The sequence below is a fragment of the Eulemur rufifrons genome, chromosome 29, assembly GCF_041146395.1.
Source record: "Eulemur rufifrons isolate Redbay chromosome 29, OSU_ERuf_1, whole genome shotgun sequence".
Classification (NCBI taxonomy): domain Eukaryota; kingdom Metazoa; phylum Chordata; class Mammalia; order Primates; family Lemuridae; genus Eulemur; species Eulemur rufifrons.
In genome coordinates, this window is record NC_091011.1 from 81,162,467 (window position 1) to 81,182,702 (window position 20,236).

Here is a 20,236-nt window from a genome sequence, read left to right on the forward strand (position 1 = left end):
GCTCTGTCTATATTGATTTATTTGACCCTCACAACAATCCTCTGAAGTGGGCACTATTATCATGATCAAGCCTATTTTACAGATGCATAGAGAGGTTAAGTGACTTGCCCAAGGACCAGGAGCCAGGCAGCCAGGCTGTTTGCGCATTTGCACTATGCTGTTCTCCCCTGCTCCATGCTCTGCTGTCCTGCCCCTCAAAAAGACACAAGTAACAAGAGCTCGTTTCAGTCACAGTATATCTAATTCATTTTCCCTGTGCAGTAGAGTTTTCTTTAAGCTACTTTCCTGAAAGGAATATTATCAGAGCCAGTCCCCCACACCTTAAAGTACAGAGAGAACAGTACCAACCCTGCTGCTTAAAAAGCTATATAATTTTATAGGGCTGGAAAAGTCCCAAGACTCAAACCACAATTCACACTCAGAGCAGTTCTAGGCAAAGCTTTGATCCTGTTAAAATGTAAAAGCTTCTGGGAGGTGTACACTTTATGCTGTTATCAGTTTGTAGGGAAAGCTGCATTGTTATCTTTTTAAATACAATTTAATGATAAGAACTTCAGGTGGTTTCCAGGCATCCGATTCACCTCTCCAGTTCTGACTTGTTCACTGTTGGGTACCTGGAACTCTACAGGACCTGGCACATAAATAACTGCTCAATATTGCCAGCGTGGGCGAACAAATGAATGAATGAGTGGCTGCAACTCTTGCAAATGCTAGGTTTAGGGCAAACTTATGATGCATGTAAGTATCAAAGGGGCAGCCAAGTTGGGCAAAGTATGACTCAAAAGTCTAAATCTGATCAAGTAAATCACTGTAAGACAGTATTAACTATGAAAGAAACCTATCTGTTTAAATAGTAGAATGTAGAGAAAGGTCTTTTTTTTTTTTTTAATTTTTTTTGGGAGCGTGGGGGACAGAGTCTCCCTCTGTTGCCCCGGCTAGAATGCAGTACCATGATCATAGCTCTCTGGAACCCCAAACTCCTGGGGCTCAAGTGATCCTCCTGCCTCATCCTCCCAGAGTGCTAGGATTACAGGTATGAGCCACTATGCCCAGCGAGAATGGTCTTTTTTTGAGCTTATTAATGGGTATTTTCAAATGCACATATGGTAGAGCTAATATGTTTAATGAAGGTTATCTGTTTAAGAAGGTAGTGATATCTAGATTATTTTCTCTGAAATTACACTCTCTCAAAAGCTAACGTGCCCTAGAACAATCTCCTTTTCTTCTCCCTGACATTCTTTTTTTTTTTTTTTGGAGATAAGAGTCTCACTTTGTTGCCTGGGCAACAACTCTAGTGAGTGCCGTGGCGTCAGCCTAGCTCACAGCAACCTCAAACTCCTGGGCTTAAGCGATCCTACTGCCTCAGCTTCCCAAGTAGCTGGGACTACAGGCATGCGCCACCATGCCCGGCTAATTTTTTGTATATATATAATTTAGTTGGTCAGATAATTTCTTTCTATTTTTAGTAGAGACGGGGTCTCACTCTTGCTCATGCTGGTCTCGAACTCCTGACCTTGAGCGATCCACCCGCCTTGGCCTCCCAGAGTGCTAGGATTACAGGCGTGAGCCACCATGCCCGGCCCCCGACATTCTTATATCCTAGTCCTCTGTGTTCCCAAAGTCCTCCCCCAACACTTTCTCTTCCAGGAAATGTTCCCTGACTTTCTGGCCAGAAGAGGTCATTTGTACTAAAAGGTACTTTGTTCTTTCTTTTTGTACACAAACTCACGTTCTGAACTGTAGTTATTTTTCTCACCTGCATCACCAGTTGTCCCCAACTTCATCTCTACATTCCACAGGGAACCAAATATTTTTCCTAATAAATATCAGGCATCCAGTTAGACTGTTTTTTAAAAGACTCCTATGGAAGTGCTCCAAGGATACCACACACATCTGTTTCTGATGTTCAAATATATTTTAGACATTTTTAAGCTATAATTTGAGAAAACACCCGGAACTGATTTGCAAACTTTTCATGCACTGCAGACCTCTGCCCATTGATGTGATGTGTGCCAAATGAACCTGTCCCCGGGCCAGGCAACCTTGCAGCCCTCACAGGAGGCTGTTCTGCCTGCTCTGTGCTCATACATGAACTTCTAGTAAGTGTGACGCTGGTGACAGAAGCTGTAGCTCCGACTGGGTCTTGTGAAAAATACCTGCATGCACAGCCTGCTCTCCTGAAGTTGTTCAAGCAAGCACACAAATGCAAAACCACACCTGAACGTGGGCTTCGATTAAATGCCAGGCAAGGCTCAGGGGCACCTGTATGGCCTTGTTTTCATGGCACTGTAAAAAATCCTTTGTGATAACATCCTACTTGAGAGAAGGTAAATATTTATTCTAAGAATTAGATGTTTCCTGTATGACCAGATTTATGATAAGGAATGTGAGCAACTGTTTCCTAAGTTTAGTTACAGGGTTACAGCATTGAAACAAATATTCCCTACCTTAGATTGGTTGAACTGAGAAGTATGCTGGGATCCTAGGCAAGTTATTTAAAAACAAAAAAACTGTTATGATTTGCAAACAATTATCTATTAGAACAGACTTTTAAAATACTATGAATTTTAAAATACTACAGCAAAGTGTAGTTTTATTAAACACAAAAGATGATGTGAATACAGCTGTTATACAGTTAACACCTAACTTAACATTTTTTACATCTTCATAACAGCCTCGATGTTAATGACAATGTGGTAAATAAACATTATAAACTTCAAAAAACTTACACTAGTAAGATAGCACTTCATCTGTTTTATATGGTAGAGTTTCATATAAGATTTCAGTTTATGGGGCCGGGCGCGGTGGCTCACGCCTGTAATCCTAGCACTCTGGGAGGCCGAGGCGGGTGGATCGCTCAAGGTCAGGAGTTCGAGACCAGCCTGAGCAAGAGAGAGACCCCGTCTCTACTAAAAATAGAAAGAAATTATATGGACAACTAAAAATATATATATAGAAAAATTAGCCGGGCATAGTGGCGCATGCCTGTAGTCCCAGCTACTCGGGAGGCTGAGGCAGGAGGATCGCTTGAGCCCAGGAGTTTGAGGTTGCTGTGAGCTAGGCTGACGCCACGGCACTCACTCTAGCCTGGGCAACAAAGTGAGACTCTGTCTCAAAAAAAAAAAAAAAAAAAAAAAAGATTTCAGTTTATGAAAGGACTCACTGTCCCCTAAAAGTTTGAAAACTTCTGTGTTTCTTAAACACCAGTCTATGGATTGGCTGCAGTAGACCTGTGAGATTTTTTTAATACATGTGTTCCTGGGCCCTCTCCTTGGAAATTCTCTTCTAACAGGTATACAGTAGAGGTGAGAATCTAAAGTTAGATTAAAAAGGGGGAGACCACAAATATAGTCAATACATCACCATCTTCACAGAATTCTTGGTTATGTGCTTTGGTAAAATCAAGGCAAAATATGTCAACAACATGCCCTTGATACATGAACTCATGTTGGACCTACTAAACTCTAATATAATTTCTAAAAGTTCAGAAGTCATTCATCCATTTAACTATATGTTTTAAGATTTCACTGACAGACAATAGCCAGAGCATCAAGATGGCTTCCAGAATCTCTAATTTTATTTAAAATTTGGACAAAGGTTGTTTTTCTCTTGTATCCGATCCCTTCTAAGCACTGCATGATTTTTCAAAGATCGTCATCACCAGGTCTTTCAAGTATTTGCAAGCCCCTTCTGCACACCAGAGTGTTTGAGCACGGATTCCTAACAATGGGCACTGCGTATCTCCCCCGTTTGAAAACCAGTTTTCTCACTTAAAAAGATGGAAGTAAAACAGCATTTGAGTAGAAGCACAGATTTTTTAGATGGAAGGATACTCTGGAACGCAACTACCTTATGATTTTCTCAGATAAAAGACATATATTTAAGAAATACGCCCACAATGCAACAGGTATTGGCAAAGTGAGAACTCAGCAACCGGGTTTCCGTGGTTTAGGAACGAAAGAGATGTAAGTTCAAATTCAGATTCTTCCACTCACTAGCTATAGGCTCACCATCAAACCCTTTGAGCCAGTATTTCCCTATAGGAATGGGAATAATATCATCCAAGGTTGTTATGTTAATTAAAGTGAAGATACTTAATGGTCTTCTAGAATAGTATCTGACTCCAAGTAATAAGCATGTAATAAATGTTAGTTGCAGCTGTATACAAATTTTTGTTGTTGTTGTTTCAGGAAAAAAAGAAGCCGTTCTCCAGGCATAGGGTGAACTAACTTGAGACCTCTGTGTTCTGGAGGCGGAGACCGAGGGAATTAGGTGCTGGAGCCTCCCAGAGAGGTGAGTGTGGAGGTTGTGGGCCTGTGGGAACAAAGCAGGGAGTGACTCAACTCCTGGGGCTCATTTCCCAAAAACTGGGAGGGCAAAAGGTTAGCGTCCCAGGAAGAGCAAAGCCCCAACCCATTCACACACCTGCTGGAGACAGGATTTCAGGCGAAGATGTCAGGGTTTCTGTGGAGACCACAGGAACACAGGGGCTGTACTCTGCGAAACCCCCCCTCGCAAAGCACTTAGAGGCTCCCTCTTGAGTGGACCACAGGGGACGGACTGGGCCAGGTACATGAACAGCGAACAGCAGCGACCACAATTGGCGGAGGGTCAGTGGTTCCTCTTCCCTTCTGGGGGGTGAGGGATCCCAGCAATGACTGAGAGCGAACTTCCCTTACAACCTGAAAGTGGGAACCTGCACCAGATTTAATTTGATTCAGAAAAATTTAAATCAGGTTCAGCCTAAGGCCATGCAGCTAGTAATGGCAGAGCTCAGATTCAAATCCAAGTCTGACTGACTCCAAAGCCCTCACTCCTGTTACCTGCCTCTGTGGGCAAACCTGTTCAAGCATGAGTTCCACTAACGGTAGATCACGGCAGCGCCTTCTCAGGTGAAGATCAGTACTTAATTTTTCAATTAAAAACATTTTCTAAGTAAAAAATCCTTGTTTTTTGGCAGGTCCATTTGGACGAGCTATATGTATTAATATTTATATAGGGGCTGTATTTACAATGCTTCCCCTCCCACCCCCATAAAGAGGAAATTTGGAAGAAAAGAATATACTGTGAAGAGTCTGCATTAAAAAATAACGCAGTGGTACATAAAATTTATAGGAGGCCACTGGTTTGGATGAGCTCCTGCACTGGGCCCAATAGACCAAATCAAAATGGAATTACTCATGCTGAGTATCAAGCCACTGCCTGAAACTAAGTTGTTCCAAGAAATCAGGGGGGAGAGAGAGAGATGACAGCCCAATCCCCAAACAGGCCAGTTTTAGCATGATAAGGAAGTCCCCTCAGCTTTAACCTTTAAAAGCAAAGTAACTTTGAAATGACTAATCTGCTTCTTGTTCACTGTTTCTGCTTCCTTCAGCTTTTTCTGCCTATAAAGCCAACCTCCTCTGCTCATAGAAATACTTCCTCTATTTTATTCTATTTTATAGAACGAGGTGTTGCCCGATTCTAGAATAGTAAATAAAAGCTAATCTTTAAACTAAATTTGTTATAATTTTGGTTTTTGACAGCAGGTTAGTCTTCAGTACTTCTAGAAATATGTTTGAACTCGATATAAGAAACGGAGTCCCAGAGAAACGAATCCACCAGAGTGAAGGAAGGATGGCCACACCTCCTGGTACCCCAGTTCAGAGGAAGTCCTGAGGGTGATTTGGGCAGCCATGCAGTTATGCTGATGAATACACCTGATCCCATTTCCATTAGGCTAGCACTTGGCAAACGTTGGCCCTCCATATACCTTGGCTTTGAAAGAGAAACTGATACAGGCAGATGTCTTGTCATACCCAGATACGGGGGTCTTGAGAAGAAATCTCTGATGGGCAAATCGATTTGATATAAACCAAAGAACTTTTTTTGTTTCCAAATTATAGCTATTAACAAAGGCCAGATTTATACAAATGACTTAATGCCATATCCCAAAGAAGATGGTTTTAAATTAATATATATTTCCTAAATGTGAGATGAACGGCTTGAGAATGTGTGAAAAGACACTGAAAGACTTTCCATTTGTCCTGGTGGAAAATGATGACAAAAGTGAAAGGCACATACCAGTGAGTGAGGGGACGGAGCGGGCTCACCCCAGAGGCCTGCCCATGATAAAGACTCCAGGAGGGTTACCAACTCTAAAGTCTTGCTGGTAGAACAGCAGCACCTGCACCACCTGGGTGCCCATCAGCAATGAGGAACCTCAGGCTCCATCCTAGAGCTACTCAATCAGAATCTGCATTTCAACCAGATCCCTGGAGATCTGCATGCATGGCCAAGCTTGGGAAGTTCTTTACTTAAGCACACTCAGGAGTACTGTGCTGAAGCGCTTCAGTGTTCTGTGATTTTAATCATCCATCAGACCTTTCTCATAAATTAAAATGTTCCTTAAATATTTCAAACTAAGAGAAAGGCTATTACTCACCCTGGAAAAATGACTCGATGTTTATCAATCTGTGGAAGACTGACTCCAGAACAGCTGTGTCATAGCCAATGATTTCCTTGAAATATTTTAAAACCATTGATGCGCTGTTTTTATTATTTGCTTATGATTGTCCTCAAATGACAGCAACTCCTAGAACTTTAAAAAATATCCTAAACAGACTGGGTGTGGTGGCTCACGCCTGTAATCCTAGCACTCTGGGAGGCAGAGGCGGGAGGATTGCTTGAGGTCAGGAGTTTGAGACCTGCCTGAGCAAGAGCGAGACCCTGTCTCTACTAAAAATAGAAAAAATTAGCCAGGCATGGTGGCATGCACCTGTAGTCCCAGCTACTCAGGAAGCTGAGGCAGGAGGATTGCTTGAGCTCAGGAATTTGAGGATGCAGTGAGCTAGGCATGGCACTCAAGCCCAGGCAACAGAGCAAGATTCTTTCTCAATTTAAAAAAATAAATAAATAAAAATAAATTCTAAACTAAAAAAAAAATTAAAAGATTCTATTTCACCTTTTACCATCCTTTCCCTACTATGTCAAGTAATCAATGGTGAGTTAACGAATTCTTAAATATATTCTTTTTTTGGTAGCCTCTAATCCAAAATGAAATTCTTAAATATATAGAAACATACTTTTATAACAAAAATCACACCCTCCACTCAATCACCTCAAACTTTTTTCATCTGTTGTCTAATTTAGATTTCTACACCTGAGCTTCCTAGAACAAAACACAAACTTTATTTTCCACAGTCTTAGCGCTCAGACAGGCTGTAAGTAAAAGGGAAGAATACTTAGGAGTTACCATTTAGGTAAAACATATAGATATTTGCAAAAAATAGAATACCTTCTCTAACCACAGAAGTTAAAAAGGCTGGAATTACATAAAAATTCTGTACTTTCAAATTTCAAACAAATTTTAAGTAATGCATATGGATTGACGACACTGGAAAAAAACTAGATTATCTAAATAAATGAATATATAAATAAATAAAGGGATCATTTGAATGCATATTAACCTTAAAAAGTAGCTGTGTCAGGGAAGAAATGTGAATTATACTACACTGAAAATTTAAGTCGCCCATTCAATAAAAATATTTCATGAGTTACTTTCATATGGTAGCGTGGCATATTATTTTGGTGGTCCCTAATGCACCATGCTCTCTGGTAACCCCACCCATGTGTCATGCCCTCCCATACCAACTCTGGGCTGGACCAATGGGACATTAGCAAGCATGATGCAAGCATAAGCTTGGTAAGTGCTTGCATACTGGGGCTTGTCCTCTCAGAATAGCTAATGATATTCAGCTGCCCTATGAAGAAGACTAAACCACACAAAAGCTCTCAGCTGTCCCCATCAAGGCACTGGACATGTGAGTAAACTGTCTTGGATATTTCAGCCCCAGCCTCTATCTTACTGGAAGCCACTGTAGATAATCAGAGAGACCAGCAGAACCAACACCTAGCTGAGCCCCAGCTCAGACTCAGACTTACAAGCAAATAAAATGATAGTTACGTTAATCCAATAAATTTTAAGATGGTATGTTATACAGTAATAGACAATCCAAAAGGCTGATAAACTATATCTGGCTTAGAATGCAAGAGACTTATGAAAAAAATCTAGATTTCTTTACTAGATTGTTTTTCCACTTTCTGGTTATGACCACAAAAGATAAGCTCATATTCAAAAGAACATTTAATAAGTTTAAATCAGGGGTAAGTAACTGAAGGTGCCTCTTTCGCAGGATTGAATTAATAAGTTAGTCTTACTGATAAAAGAAAATTCATCTTTTCTCCATAAATAAAGAAACAGGGCTGAAATGACACTAAGGCAAAAGCAACCAGAAGAATATTATGGAAATCAAAGTCAGTTTCAAATAACAAAGCATCAGCAGAAGCTGGGAACATGTGAACAACAGGGAAAATATACCTGGGATAGAACTAAAGGTTTGATAACTGTTAAAGCCTAGAAAATGGTACTCAAGTTTCTATTCTTGATCTTCTGCAACTGGAAAGAAGGGAGAGATGGGAGGATGTAGGGAGGGGGGGAAGATTTTGTAAAAATGAATTTCTTTGTCAGGGAGTTCCAAAAGAGTTTAAAGATAAATTAAATGGTCTAAGTAGGGAATAATTATAATCTACTTGAAATAATGCCACTTTTCACATTACAGCATTCACATTACAGCATTTTCTATTAACTCTTATCAACTTCACAATAACTTCTAAGGCAGAGATTTCTTAATTTGGGGGAGGGGGAAATTCCCTCTGAAAATCCAAAAAAATGATAAGGGTCCCAGAAACACTTAACTACATATATAGTTTTAAGGAAGACCTTCTGTGGACTCCAGGTTAAGAATCTATGTTCTCTAGTCAAACAGATCTTATGAGCCTAATATCACTGGTGAGTAAACAGAAGTCTTCAGATAGTACTGATCTTAGTGACTGATAGGACCAGCAATCTAACCCGTCAGAGGTCGTATCACTGCACCTTCTAACTTTGGCTGACAATCAAAATGGGGTTGCTGAACCTGAGGAAAAATAAATGCCTCCAAATTTCCCACTTAAACAGTGTAAGAGATGGGGAGGCATTTGAAAGTGAATGAGAGGAGGAGGAGAGATCAGCCCTTTCCTGGCTAACGCATCAATAGTGAGGTCACTGGAACTTCACTTCTGTAAGACATGCCAAATGTATACACCAAGGCAAATGCAGTGACTGTGGTGGGATGCAATTTCTACTCAATGTCTTTCTACACAGAAATCCATCCTCTACTTTATAGATGTAGACTAGATGAGGTCTGCACCCTTGGACCCCAAGCAGGGTGGCAACCTTCTCCAGCTCCTGAAGGTTCTCCGTGGAGCAGCAGAGCTAAGCTGTGGTTGACGAAAGGCTGGGGGTGAAAACCACAACTCAGCCGCACTCAAACCATTCTTAATATTTGAGGAAACTCAGGACACTGCAGTTATATGGCCCTTACTTAAGGACTCCGCTACATTACTGTTTGTGGGTATTAGTGTTTTCCTCATTGTGATGATTTCCAACTCACGAATGGAGAGTATAAACCTTATTCCATTACTTATTGGTTTACTAGTCTGAGCAGATTTTTGTGCCAATGGAGGTTCACTTTATAGACTGTAGACTAAGGTCTACACTTGAATTTGGATGATACAATGTCCAACAAACATAAAACATTCTATATAATTTTTGGATGGCTTACTAGGGCTTGATTCTCTTATTCCCTATCTACTTCAAAGTATTTTTAAAAGGCTGTATATGAAAAAAATTAGAGAGCTATTTCATATGTGATTATTTCACCATTAAGCTGAAAAGCTTCTTGCTGACCTATCTTTAGAGATGGTTACCAAGTTAATTTCCCCCTACTCCATATCCATGGGAAATACACCCAACACTCTACTATGAACTACTGAAGTTGGAGCCCTGGTGAAGTTGCTGCCAAGCTATTTTCTCACTTCCAACATGACAGCTACCACATTTGGACCAAAGAGAGTAAGCCATCCAAGAGCCCATACAAGCACCTGGCAAGTCTATTCAAAAACTACTCACAGACCAGTAGGAATATTCACCTCCAATCTCAGCCTCTGACTAGAAAATTCCACTGTACCACAATAAAGTAGCTCTTGTAAAGACAAATAAAAATCTTTTAAAATATTCCTCTGCCTGTCTCACCTCCATCTTCACCCATTCAAGCCTTACCCACTGTTCTGCTTTCTGCACAACTGCCCCTTTTTGCATTAAAATCTTCCATAAACCATACCCTGGCCTAAGAGGCATCTCTGGGAGAAAGAAATCAACTTCCAGCACTCCATCTCTGCTGCTCCAATAGTGTCATCATTTTCTACCTTATGTGGTTTTATTTCTTCTTTAAGCAATATCAGCCTAGGACTTGTGTGGTTTTGTCTTTCTTCTAGTGCCTAGCGTGCTGTACGTACACTGTGTGTGTGTGTGTGTGTGTGTGTGTGTCTGTCCTGGGAGGGCACGTGGATACACATTCAAATTTACTGAGCACCTACTATTGTCCCAGGCAGTATGTTTTACTTATACTGTTGTAAATTACTTTATGCGTCTGTCACAAGGTGACTAGCCCAAATCACTGCCTTATCGGTTTCACTCTCAAAAATACAAATCTATTTAAATCTACTTTATCTATACATCAAAGTATTTATCTTTAGAAAATACCTTTATATTAAAAAAAAGGGTAAAATTAACAAAAGGTGCCCATTTAACCTGAAAGAGAAACAAGAATCATCTACATGCAAAACAACAACAAAAACATAGAGGCAAATTTAACTGTTAAAATTAAATACCAGATCCACTTCTAAAAGAAAACAAGTGCTTGTCTAGTAAATGTGTTAGAGAAAACGAGCCAGTTGTAATGTGCCTTAAGCAATGAAAACCTGTTTCCTCCTTTTCCTTCTTGTCCTTCGAAAAGACAGCATGTCACAGGGAGGCTTTTTTATAACAGCATCCATCCTCGTGACAAATGTTTGCCAAGGGTGTGGGGGACAGGAGGGAGGAAAGGAATAAAAAGGCACAGCAAGCAGAAGAGAGATCGGAAACAGCAAGACGCCATCTGCTGACACAAGGGAGAAAAGAGGAGGAGACATCTGAATGCACTTCAGGACCAGCATGTCTGACGACAGGCAACACATCAGCTTCTCCCTTGTCCTCATGAAATAGGTATTTTTTACTCTGAAATTATCTGAAGCAAGTTTTGTTTTTCCTTTTGTATGTTTCACGTTCTGAAAATTACTATAAATCAAATTATGTAGACCATCTACCTCATTCCTCAACTACAGACAGAATTACACCCAAACCATTTTAGGCATTACAGTAGTATTACACTGAAGGTAACAGAAGTGTCCCAATAATATATTTCAGCATATCCAGGCAGAGCCAGGTAAGGGATGATTTCTTCGGCTAGGAGCAGTCACCTAAGTTTTAAGCACACCTGGGACAGGAGAAGACTAAAGAATACTAAAGGATGATCCTTGACAATCCAAATTTTGCCACTTTTTTTGAGCTCTAACAAACTGTACCTCCGATTCATTTTCTTTTTTACGATCTACAAATAGGACATTGGACATCACTAACCACTGATGACAAGCGAGCCAAGCAATCTATCAGTCTCTCATTCTGTGCCACAAGGCACAGAAGCTTGCAGTAAGTCAAAGCTCTGTGGCTGTGAATGAGATCACATGTAAGTGCCTCGTCTCAGAGATAAGGACAGGCAGGGGAATGGGAGAGTGGGGGTGACTTGCCCATGCATCTTTAAGAAATTCTAACACATTGGTTTTCTTTTCTCTTTTTCCCTTTAACCTCTCCCACACACAAACATACACACGAACGCACACACCACAGTGTCTGTTTCCTCATCAAATACACCCATACTCCCACTTGAATCAAGAGATCTCAGTTTCTTTCAATACCCCTATTTTCGGTATGTGACATTTCTTAGCATTTAACAACTATTTGGCTACCAATCACTGGAAGGGTAGCTGAGCACCACAGGACAAGAGTCACCAGTGGACGTCATGGTGGCCTGACAGCTGGAGCATACTGCATAGGAGTTCTCATCTCAGAGTACTTGGGGTTGGCTAGTTTGCAACTCTGGTAATTTCAAGCATTAAACCTACAAAAATTGTTTTCAGTGATTTATTGTGTCTGTTTGATTACTTTCCCATCAAACAGAACTTAAGAAACATTGGTGTTTTGCTACAGAAATATGATGTTTCTTGCTTTTGACTGTGGTCTTAAACTCATGGTGTGCAATGGTTACAAAAAGGCTCTACAAAAGCACATAAAGAGCCATGTCACAGCGAACGTTAACTATGCTAATTTTTGAAGCAAGTATGTCAAATTTTAAGGAATTTCGTGTTGTGACAGCATAAATGGATGCCAGGTTGGGGGCTCTGGACCACTAAAATGTTCCCCACTGAAATTAATTATTGACAACTTTTAAGAATTTTTCCTACCAAGGTTTTACAGGAACAAATGATCTATATAAAGTTGGGGCACACTCATAAAAAATTTGGAAAGAAAAAAAGAAATGTGGGCAGACCCTCATATTTTCACAGAAGAAAATACATGGAAGGCTTGGTGATGTGTGCAAACTTAAAGCACTGGAGTTCTCCAAAGTGCTCTCTAATATTGGACAATCCCGGTGACACAAATTTACAGAGAAGATCGTTCATTAGGAGAGGGTACATGGTGTTGTAGACAGAGTGCTGGACTGGCAGTCAGAAAAACCTGATTTCTATTCCCAGTCCTATCACTAGCAACCTGGAACTTCCACCCTTGCGTCTTGGCTTCGCCAGTTACACAAGTAGAGACCTGATGTTCTCTTTACATCTTCCTAGCCCTATATTTCTTTCCGTGCCATATAAGCTAATAACACAAACATATAACACCCCTGTCTGTTAACTGAGAACACGATTCTGGACAGTGTCATCTCTAAAGATGACTTCCAAATTGGTAGTCCTATTCAAAATCATGCTTTAACAAGAAAAATAGGTTCAAAGCACTATCCTGAATTTAGTGTTTATCAATCCCATGGATGCATTTGTATTTTTGATACTTGTATCTGCATCCTTAAAAGTTAAATGGTAGTGTCTCTCTGCACTTCTCTTTATGCACCTGTTCCAACGATTCTCTAGGGCATAAATCTGGAAGTGGAAAGGCAGGATGGAGGGTTTGATCATGTTACACCTCACTGTACAACCTCAGTCCTATGTCACTTGCCCAGAATTGCTCCCTGAGTTGGAATCTAGTCTTCATTCTAATTCCTGCTGGTTTCTGACCTTCCTCCTAGGCATTCCACTTGCAGTTTTGCCCTTCATCCTTAACACTCCCTCAGCTTTTATCTGTGACCCTGCCTCCCTCTTTTGATCAGGGATCATTAGTTACTACCTTCTAGCTATGCTGCTTTATTCCAACCCAGCCTCAGGACCCCTGTAGCTAGGTGCAGGCTGTGTGTGGCACTCCACAGATACCGGCCCTCCCAACCTCCCTACTTCAAAGGCCCATGTGATGCTTCAAAAGTCAACAAATATTCATTGAGTCCTTACTCTGTGTGATGCAGAGAGACCTAACATGTATACGTGCAGTGTGCACATCATCTGATTTCCCTATTCACACTCAATGACCACTACAGACCAAAGAGACCCACTTAATAGATTACAATTAACCAGATGCCATGAGAACTCCTACTTAAAGTTTAGTGACATTTCCAACTAAGAGGGGAGAGGAAACAGGTATGCATATGACAAGAAAACCTTTCTTTCCCTACCTTCTACTCTATTTCAAGGAACAGTTTGGATTCAGGGAGATGAAGATTCTCTGTACAGCAGGGAGCGTCACTGGCTTCCCTTTTCATGCTGAAAAACCACTGCAGATGCAGAGTCAGCCATGACTTTGCTAAATCATTTCGTCTCTAAAATAACTTAGAATCCTCAGTCTCTGAATCTCAGTCACCTTATCTGTAAAAGGGAAGAAGATGATACCTACCTGCCAAGCTTGTTCTGAAGCTTACACGAGAATGTACAGAACATTCATTGATACCTTGCTCCTTGAATAGGGCTTAAGAGGATAAAGGCAGGAACACAGGCAGATTTCTGCTCAATATAAGGAAGAACCTCATGATAATTAGAGCAATTCAAAGACAGAGTAAGCAATCAAGTACCAAAGTTCAAGTAGGGGGTTGTAAAAAGTAAGATCTACTCAGTCAAAATGATCTTTCACAAACTTTCCTTCCCTTTTGGAGGAAGAATTACCCCAGTTCAAACAGTAGAAAATATTGTGCTTAAGTATTTTTCCCTGATTTTTAAATCTGTTTTAAATAATCTCTGTCTGGGTAATTCATGATTCAAAGGACTGAGACTGAAATGTCAAATAAGCAATCACACAGCTATACCTGTAGCTGACACCACCTGCCCATGCCTACTCTCCTAGCCTTGTTTCTGTGCTTTCTGCTGGACTTACCCTGGTGGCCAGCTGCGGCATCCCTCTGCTGGGCCACGAGCATGGATGGGGACCCACATGGCAGCCAGAGTGATGCAATCAATGCCAGCACCCTACTGCTGACTGGCTCTCAGTTAGTGACTGGCCAGAGCTGATGTGTAAATAATCCAGCTTCTACACCCCCCAGGGGGGTAAGTCTGAGGCCTGTTCCTTACACTGGCTCTCGGAGTCCCCAGCAAAGTTAGGCTCCAATGGCCTAGTGGTAACTTTCTTAACTGAATGCACTTTATTGGCTGCTTCCCTATCTCACTTACCTACTCCCCTCACGTATTTCCTTCACCTTCCAAATAAACCATGTGCACTGGCATCCCTGTCTCTCTCAGGGGAACTCAATCTGAGACAATATCTCATTTCATGATGGCCTAAAGGCACACATTTACAAAGCACAGAAGAATCTTATCTTGATTTCTTCTTTGATCTCCTACCCACAAACTTTAGAGCCTCAGTTTTGTCACACAATCTGTAACACAGAATATACAGTTATTTATACAGTAAAATATTAAGATGCAGTATCAGTATCAGTGGTATTTTTGCAAAGAGTAAAGAGTCCACTAGACTCATAAAAACAATAAGGAGTACTATCACGAATTTTTTTCAATTCTGATAGTGAGTGAGTTATTAGGTCATTAAATATGAAATGTTCAATTTCGAATCAAAAGTGTAGTTAAGGCCGGGCGCGGTGGCTCACGCCTGTAATCCTAGCACTCTGGGAGGCCGAGGTGGGCGGATCGTTTGAGCTCAGGAGTTCGAGACCAGCCTGAGCAAGAGCGAGACCCCACCTCTACTAAAAATAGAAAGAAATTATATGGACAGCTAAAAATATATATGTAGAAAAAATTAGCCGGGCATGGTGGTGCATGCCTGTAGTCCCAGCTACTCGGGAGGCTGAGACAGGAGGATCGCTTGAGCTCAGGAGTTTGAGGTTGCTGTGAGCTAGGCTAATGCCACGGCACTCACTCTAGCCTGGGCAACAGAGTGAGACTCTGTCTCAAAAAAAAAAAAAAAAAAAAAAAAAAAAGTGTAGTTAATTACCTCTCGAACAAGCAGTACAACTAATCAAAGTATGAACCTAAACTATCGACACAGTTTTCCCATCTTAATGGTAGCTTGTTTATACAGGCAGCAAAGAAGCCTAGAGAACAAGTGGCGATGAAACCATGAAAGCCGTTTTCCACAGCTTATTGGGATTTGAATATTTTTCCTAGCAAGAAGTGGTCAAAAGCCTGGAAGTGGGAGTCATTAGGTGCAAGGTCTGGTGAATACGGTGGATGACAGAGAGTTTCCAAGTCCAGCTTCTATAATTTGAGCAGCGTTGTTTATGTGATCGATTGAGTGTTGCCTTGCAAGAGGATTGGCCTCTCTCTATTGACCAATCTTGGCTGTTTAATGACAAGCATATTCATCATTTCATCCAACTGGTTGCAGTAGACATCCACTGTAATTGACTGGGTTTCATGAAGCTGTAGTGGATAATACCAGTGCTGGACCAACAAACAGACACCATTAGCTTTTTTGGATGAATATTCGGTTTTGGCCTATGTTTCCGCACTTCATCTTTTTCCAACCATTGTGCCAAATGCTTGTGATTGTAAAAAAGAATCCATTTTTCATCACACATAACAATACGGTGTAGAAATGGTTCACTGCTATGTCAACAACAAAGAAAGGCAAATTTCAAGACAATTTCTCTTCTGATGCTCGTTTAATTCATGTGGAACCCATGTGTTCAGCTTCTTTACCTTGCCCATTTGTTTCAAATGGTCCAATATTGTTGGCATAGTAATGTCAACCTTGCTGCTAATTCACACATAGGTTGAGACAGATCTGCTTCCATTACAGCTTTCAGCTCATCATTATCCACCTTGGTCTCAGGTCACCCACATGGCTCATTTTCAAGATTAAAATCTCCTGAATGGAACTTCTGAAACCATGGACATAATGTGCATTCATTAACCACATCCTTCCCAACACTTCATTGATATTTTGAGCTGTCTGTGCTGCATTGGTTCCAACAAAACTAATATTAGAAAATAACATCAATTTTTGACTTATCCATGGTTTCACAAAAATTGCTCTAAAAAAAATTTAAAAGATAATCACAAGCCAAAACGTGTATCTGAAATACTGAGGATTTTATTCACAATAAAAATAAAACAAGAAGTTTCAAAGTGAAATCTGAGAGGTATCAACCTGTCAAACGTAGTACTTAAGGAAATTGAACATTTCATATTTAACATGTTGACTGCCACACTAGGAAAAAAAATGTTTTCCTTGATGCCACGGTGTTTTATTACTAAAATAGAATAAAAACTTCAAAAACAAAATGATTCTTTCTAATTTAATGAAAAATGTTATTTTTTATTATTTTCTGTGCGTGAGTTATACACAACTTGAAAAATAGTTCTCGTGGCTCCCAAGGTGAAGACACATGTGAATTACATATGCTTCACGAGGCTCCGGGCTCAAAACTACCAAGAGTTAAATACAATTCACATGGCACTTAATGTGTTAACAACCTAATACTTCTAAGTCTTAAAAGACAAAATCAGCTAGAGCAATCAGACAAGGGAAAGAAATAAGGGGAATCCAAATTGGAAAGGAAGAAGTCAAATTATTCTTGTTTATAGACAATATGATCTTATATCTAAAGAAACCTAAAGACTCCACACTAGAAAAACTATTAGATTGGATAAACAAATTTAGTAAAGTTACAGGATACAAAATCAATATACAAAAATCAGTAGCATTTTTATATGTCAACAGTAAGCAATCTGAGGAAAGAATAAGAAAGTAATACCATTTATAATAGCTACAAATAGAACAAAATACCTAGGAATAAACTTAACCAAAGAAGGGAAAGATCTCTATAATGAAAACTATAAAACATTGGTGAAAAACTGAAGACATGAAGAAATGAAAAGATATGCCATGATCATGGATTTGAAGAATAAATGTTGTTAAAATGTCCATACTACTCAAAGCAATCTACAGATTCGATGCAATCCCCATCAAAATACTAATGACATTCTTCATAGAAACAGAAAAGTAATCCTAAAATTTATATGGAACCACAAAAGACCCAGAATAGCCAACGCCATCCTGAGCAAAAAGAACAAAACTGGAGGAATCACATTACCTGACCTCAAATTATACTACAGAGCTGCAGTAATGAAAATAGAATGGTACTGGCATAAAAACAGACACATAGACCCATGGAACAGAATAGAGAATACAGAAACAAATCCACACATTTATAGTCAACTTATCTTTGACAAAGGTGTCAAGAACGTACAGGGGAGAAAGGACAGTCTCTTCAACAAACGGTGTTGGGGAAAGTGGATATCCATATGCAGAAGAATAAAACTAGACCCTTATCTCTCACCATATTAAAATTCAAATCAAAATGAATTAAAGACTTAAATCTAAGACCTGAAGCTATGAAACTACTAAAAGAAAACACTGGGGAAATGCTTCAGGACATTGGTCTGGGCAATGATTTCTTGAGTAATAATACCCCCAAAGCACAGGCAACCAAAGCAAAATTGGACAAATGGGATGACATCAAGCTAAAGAGCTTTTACATAGCAAATGAATCAATCAACAAAATGAACAGACAACCCACAGAATGGGAGAAAATATTTGAAAACTACACATCTGATAAGAGATTAATAACTAGAATATGTAAGGAGCTCAAACAGCTCAATAGGGAAAAAAATCAAATAATCCAATTAAAAAATGGGCAAAAGATCTGAATAGACATTTCTCAAAAGAAGACGTTCAAATGGCCAACAGGTATATGAAAAAATGCTCAACATCATTAGTCATCAGAGAAATGCAAATCAAAACTACAATGAGATATCATCTCACTCCATTTTAACTGGCTTTTATCAAAAAGACAGGCAATAACAAATGCCGGCAAGGGAGTGGAGAAAGGGGAACCCTTGCACACTGCTGATGGGAATGTAAATTAGCGTCACCACCATAGAGAACAGTATGGAGGTTCCTCAAAAAACTAAAAATATATCTACATGACCCAGTAATCCCACTGCTAGGGGTATATCCCAAAGAAAGGAAATCAGTATATCAAAAAGATATCTGCACTTCCACGTTTACTGCAGCACTATTAACAACAGCCAAGATTTGGAATCAACCCAAGTGTCCATCAATGGATGAATGGATAAAGAAATTGTAGTACATATATACAGTAGAATATTATTCAATCATAAAAAAGAATAAAATCCTGCCATTTGCAACAACATGGATGGAACTGGAGAACATTATGTTAAGTAAAATAAGCCAAGCACAGAAAGACAAATCTCGCATATTCTCACTCATATGTGGGAGCTAAATATCAAAATAATGGATCTCACAGAGACAGAGTAGAACGATGGGTAGCAGAGGCTGGGAAGGGTAGTGGAAAGGGGGGTAATAAAGAGGGGATGGTTAATGGGTGCAAAAATATAGTTAGACAGAATGAACAATATTTGAGAGCACAACAAAATGACTACAGTCAACAGTAAGTTAGGGTAATACTTTAAAATAACTAAAAGAGTAAAACTGGAATGTTCCTAACACAAAGAACTGATAAATGCTTGAGGTGATGGATACCCCAATTACCCTGATTTGATGAATTCCCATTGTATGCCTGTATCAAAACATCACATGTACCCTATAAATATAGACAACTATTATATACCCATAATAATTAAATATAAACACTTAAAAAAAATAAAAGACAAAATCACTTTGCTATAATGAAAAAAAATTCTAAAGCACCATTTTATTATATGGAGAAGTCCAGTCCCACAAACAATTACTAAAGACCTATTCTGTTCCAGCTACTGTCTCAGCCCCATGTAAAATACAAAACGAGGACACCCCAGATCCTGTTCTAAGGAAGTCACTGTTTAGAAAGGGAGACAGACATATTAGTAAATAATTAGAGTACTACACTAGAGTATAATAAGTACATTAATTAAACTGTGGACAAAGACCTGAGAGGAAAAAGATAAAAAAATATTGTGCTGTGCATGTACTGTGTTTTGAAGAGTGCCTCAGGGAGGTGACTGGATATTCCAGCAGTGTATCGAGCACACCAGGTGGTGGGGGGGCCCAGCCTTGAGAGGACAAACGGAGGTGAAGTGCTCTGTGAGTTCACCTTTCTCTGGCTCCAGTTCAACAGACAGAAAATTAATATGCATGTGCAAAAAAAGAATTTTCTTCTCCCAATTATAAAATCCTCAACTACATCAATAACTACTTGACTATCATAGACATTTTCTGTCTCAGAAAGATCCTCTAAAATGCTACACCTTCATGAATTACACTGATGGCATAAAAAAGAGAAAAATTACCTGATTCAAATTATAGTTGCTGTAACTGTTCATCATTACTTATTAAAAGCCCTCAGGTCTACAGCCATGGGGAAAACTTCTTATTTTTAGAAATAAGACTTACTTTGTCATCTCCTGCATGTTTGGTTTCATTTACATTTATTCTCAGAGTTTCAACAGACATCAATTTCTATTGTCTGACTGCTGAGACAAATCTCGTTTTAATTCTATGGGAGATGAGAGGCTCCTACAGGGACTGGACTTTGGAAACCGTGCCCCAGGGTTTGTTATTATAGGAATTTTCCTGACTTATTTAATAGAAACAGGACAATGCTACAACCTCACAATTCTTCCCCCTTCTTCCAGGCTATCAGAAAGAAAACCTAATATCCTTACATTTTGAGGTCAGATGTACAGCTTTCATTCCGAATGCAGTAAC